This window comes from Dipodomys spectabilis, unplaced genomic scaffold (assembly GCF_019054845.1).
Source record: "Dipodomys spectabilis isolate Male_0828 unplaced genomic scaffold, ASM1905484v1 ptg000902l, whole genome shotgun sequence".
Taxonomy (NCBI): domain Eukaryota; kingdom Metazoa; phylum Chordata; class Mammalia; order Rodentia; family Heteromyidae; genus Dipodomys; species Dipodomys spectabilis.
In genome coordinates this window covers 25,001-30,358 of record NW_024871579.1, presented here as the reverse complement: position 1 = coordinate 30,358, position 5,358 = coordinate 25,001, and positions in this window count along the sequence as shown.

Genomic DNA, 5,358 nt, shown 5'->3' with positions numbered 1-5,358 from the left:
ACAAAAAAAAAAAAAAAAAGCACGTAAATAATAAGTGGATATACGTATATTTATATGTGTGTATCACACTATGTATAAGTATATATATATATATGTGTGTGTGTGTATGTATATATATGTATAAATAAATGAACATATGTGTGCTTATACGTATATACGTATATGTATAAATAAATGAATGTGTTTTATATATGTATATGCATATAAACACATATATATGTATAGATATATACATACACGCATACTCACGCACACACACGCACGCACACACACATAGATATATATAGATATATGTAGATGTATATCTATATCAATAGATAGATAGATAGATAGATAGATAGATAGATAGATAGATAGATAGATAGATAGATAGATAGATAGATAGATATCACGTACATAGACATAAGTAGCGCTGTGGCTCAAATGGTACAGTGCTAGACTTGAGCCGAAAAAGCTGAGTGTCTGAGTGACAGTACTCAGGCCCTGACTTCAAGACCCAGGATTGCCCACCCCTCCAAAAAAATAGAGAAAAAGGAGAGAGAGAGAGAGAGAGAGAGAGAGAGAGAGAGAGAGAGAGAGAGAGAGAGAGAGATGGTGGGGGAAAAAAGAAAGAAAGGAAAGAAAAAAGGAAGGAAGGAAGGAAGAGTCAGTGACCTCTTTCTCTTACCTGTAAAGAAATGCCCCAAACATCTAGAAATTCAGGTTGGGGCAAAGATAAAACAACTAACTATCTGTGCATAACTCAGCTGCCACATTCCCCCGCCCCCCCCCCCCCCCCCCCCCGCTTTAACCTTGAAAACACCCATGAAGTCAAGGAGCTGTGTGGGTCTCTCTGTCTGTCTGACTGTGTCTGCCTTTTTTTTTTTTTGGACTGGTTGTCTGGTTGCCTGGTTGCCTGCTTGCTTACTCCATAAATTCTTTTTTTTTTTTTTAATTTTATTTTATTTTATTTGAGAACATACTGTACAGAGGGGTTACAACTACATGGGCAGGATAATGCACACATTTCCTACCAAGCATTGCAGCCTCCTCCTTTGTTTACACTTCATCTCCCTTCCCAGCCACCCCCCTCCCCCCAACCCAATCCTTCCCCCTTCCCCGCCCCCCCCACCGTAAAGCTCCTTTTTCACACGACATTTTGTACTTCTCATTGTTGCAACAGGTCCACCTGAATCCTTAAACGACTTGTTTGTCCCCATCTCCCCCATAAGTTATACTGACATCAAATATAGTGAAAGCGGGGGGTTACACTGTGGGGGGGGGGGGGGACATACAAAGCAACAAAGAAACAATCCTATAAATGCGTTAGAAACACGTGCATGAAAAAAAAAACCATTAAAATACATATTCAAGGGTTCGTTTTCCTAACATCACATTATCTGACCTTTTCCACTTGACTCATACATATACTAGATATTGCAAATAAGGGAAACCATGGGACCTATGTTTCTTTGGGCCTGGCTTACTTCACTTAATATAATTTTTTCCAAGCCTTTCCATTTCCCTAACAAATGGGGAAATGTCATTCTTTCTGATTCCTCCAGAAATTCTTATTCAATGATCGAAATCAAGATCAAGAGTCCTAAGGGAAGAGTCCGTACATGGAAGGGTAAAAAGTCACTAGCCCTCACCTGTGTTTGGTGACAAGAAGAACTCCATACCAATAGTCTACCTCAATACATGAGGGCAGGGCAGGAAGGAATAATTTATTCAGGTGATCTAGTCAGTCACACTAATGGGTCTCTAGGGCTCCCCCTCCATGTGTCCCTCTGTCTGTCTCTCTCCGCGTGTGTCCGTCTCCGTGTGTGTGTGTGTGTGTGTGTGTGTGTGTGTGTGTGTGTGTGTGTGTGTGTGTGTGTCCGTCGTCCATCCGTCTGTTTGTTGATTCAGGGGAATCTAGTTGGACTTGTGGATCTCTCGTTCCCCCTGCGGCTCTTTCCCTGTGTGTCTTTCTGTCGGTCTCTGGGTCTCTGTCTCTGTCTGTGTGTCTGTCCCTCTTTGTCTCTGTCTCTGTCTGTCTCTCCTCTCTGTCTCTCTGTCCTCTCCCCTCCGCCCCCCCCCCCCCCCCCCGCTTGCTTTTCGTTGTGGACTCCAGGAAGAAATGTATTTCAGTCCCAGCGGGGCTCTGCTTACTCTGCTTGCCAGCCTGGAACCCACCCGCCAGCGGCAACTTCTTCCTTGGTGTCCCTGAAGGAAGGAGGGAGCAGGAACCGGTGTCTTATCTCCAATGAATCGCACACCCCACCCCCGCTCGCTCATCCGCTCGCCCGCCCGCCGGCCGGCCGTGTCAACCCACGGAGAACATGAAAGCCCACATGAGCTCGTGGACACTCGGTCTGTAAACAAGATGGATGCCGCTGCTGCCATTTAGGCCCGAGTTTTTAGGGAAGCTGTCTACCACCCAGACACATTCCCAGCCCACTTCATTGAGAATGTCTCAAGGAGGATGGCTGAAGGATGGATGGCTAATTTTACTCAATCTCTCTTTCTTCTTCTTTTGCCAGCCCCTAGACTGGCAAAACAAGTGGGGGAGGGCTGGGAAGGTGAAGAGCACACACACACAGAGAGAGAGAGAGAGAGAGAGAGAGAGAGAGAGAGAGAGAGAGAGAGACAGCACCCAGCCCCAGAGTTCAAGCCTCACACCCGACACACACACACACACAAAAACATGAAAATAGCTGGGCGCTGGTGGCTCGCGCCTGTAATCCTAGCTGCTCCGGAAGCTGAGATCTGAGGATCTCGGTTCAAAGCCAGCCTGGGCACGAAAGACCGTGAGACTCTTATCTCCAATAAGCCACTCAGAAAACCGGAAGTGGTACTGTGGCTCAAGTAGTAGCGCCCTAGGCTTGAGCTGAAGAGTTGGGGGACAGTGTCCAGGGCCAGCCAGGGTTCAAGCCCCACGTCCCGGGAAAAACCAAACCAAAAAACAAAACAAAACCAAAAAAAAAACAAAAATCATGAAAATAATAAGGCAATGTGTGTGTGTGTGTGTGTGTGTGTGTGTGTGTGTGTGTGTGTGTGTGCGTGCGTATCACAGTATATATGTATGTGTATAAATATATGTGTGCATGTATATATACACATATGTGTATAAATATATATGTGCACGTATATATACACATGTGTATAAATAAACGAATAGATGTGTGTTTATACATATATACGTCTATGTATAAAATGAATATATATAATATATATTACACACACACACACACACACACACACACACACACACACACACACACACACACGCCACGTACATAGTACATAGACAGATAAAGCCAAAAGTGGAGCTCTGGTTCAAGTGATAGACTGCTAGAATTGAGCCAAAAAAGCTGAGTCGCTGAGTGACAGTGCCTTGACTTCGAGTCCCAGGATTGCCCACCTCCCCCCCCCATAAAAAAGAGAAAAAGGAGAGGGGGGGCACACAAAGAAAGAAAGAAAGAAAGAAAGAAAGAAAGAAAGAAAGAAAGAAAGAAAGAAAGAAAGAAAACAAGCGTTAATGATCTGTTTATCTTATCTGTAAAGAAATACCCCAAACATCTAGAGTTGAGATTGGAGCAAAGATAAAACAACTATCTGTGCATAATTCAGTTGCCACATTCCCCCCGACCCCCCACTTTAACCCTGAAAACACCCATGAAGTCAGGAGCTGTGTGGGTCTCTCTGTCTGTCTGTCTGTCTGTCTGTGTCTGCTTTTTTTTTTTTTTTTTTTTTGTGGTCGGGTTGTATGGTTGTCTGGTTGCCTGATTGCTTACTCCATAAAACTCCACCAGAGTGACTCCTCCAGAAATTCTCATTCAATGATCAAAATCAAGGGTCCTAAGGGAAGAGTCCCTACATGGAAGGGTAAAAAGTCACTAGCCCTCACCTGTGTTTGGTGACAAGAAGAACTCCATACCAATCGTCTACCTTCATACATGAGGGCAGGGCAGGGAAGGAATAAATTTATTCAGGTGATCTAGTCAGTCACACTGATGGGTCTCTAGGGCTCCCCCTCCATGTCTCCCCCTCTCTGCCTGTCTGTGTGTCGGTCTCTTGTCTTTGCCTCTGTGTGTGTGTGTGTGTGTGTGTGTGGTGGGGGCATGTGTGCCTGTTCCTGTTTGTTGATTCAGGTGATCTAGTTATACTCCCCATCTCTCCCTCTGTCTGCCTGTGTGTCGGTGTGGTGTGTGTGTGTGTGTGTGTGTGTGTGTGTGTGTGTGTGTGTGTGTGTGTGTGTGTGTGTGTGTGTCTGTCTGTCTGTCTGTCTGTCTGATTATTCAGTTGGTGTAGTTAGATTTGTGGATCTCTCGCTCCCCCTCCATCTCTCCATCTCCCTCTTGTCTGCCTCTGTGTGTGTGTGTGTGTGTGTGTGTGTGTGTGTGTGTGTGTGTGTGTCCGTCTGTCTGTCTGTCTGTCAGTGTGTCTGTCTGTCTGTCGATGATTCGTTCAGGGGACCTAGTTGGACTTGTGGATCTCTCGCTCCCCCTCCATCTCTTCCCCTGTGTGTCTTTCCGTCGGTCGCTGGGTCTCTGTCTCTCTCTGTCTCTGTCTCTTTCTCTCTGCCTCTCTGTCTCCTGTCTGTCTCTGTGTCCCCCCTCCCCGCCTCCCCGCCTCCCCGCCTCCCCTCGGTCTTGCTTTTCCTTGTGGACTCCAGCGGGGCTCTGCTTACTCTGCTTGCCAGCCTGGAACCCACCCGCCAGCGGCAACTTCTTCCTTGGAAGAAGGAAGGAGGGAGCAGGAACCAGCGTCCCAGAAGAGACTCTCATTTTCAACGTGGACACTCGGTCTGTGAACAAGATGGATGCCGCCGCCGCCATTTAGGCCCGAGTTTTTAGGGGAAGCTGTCTACCAACCCAGACACATTCCCAGCCCACCTCCTTGAGAATGTCTCAAGGATGGATGGCTAATTTTATTCAATCATCATCTGGTTTCCGGAAGGAGAAAATGCCTCTGCTCACCCCCACCCCGCAGTTCCCCTCCCCGGGTATCCTGCACACGAGATGGCAGTCCTTGTGATATCTGAGCTGCCACACCACACCACACCACACCACACCACACCACACCACACCACACCACACCACACCACACCACACCACACCACACCACACTGTGGCAGAAAGTTCCTCCTATGGATTGTCTGGCCTCAGGAATTGACTCTCTCCCCGAGCCGAGGCCCCTTTTCCTTGGGAAAGAAGGATGTCCATGAGGACAAAAATAAGACCGAAAACAGAGCAAACTTATCCATAAGACAGGTAGGGCACGAAACCTTTCGGTCCGGTCGGTAAAGAAAATCCCCAGGCAAAGGCTCACCGGCCGGGTGGTGCCGGTGGCAGCAGTGGCTCACTGCCCATCATCCGTCTGAGGTGCTGAGCG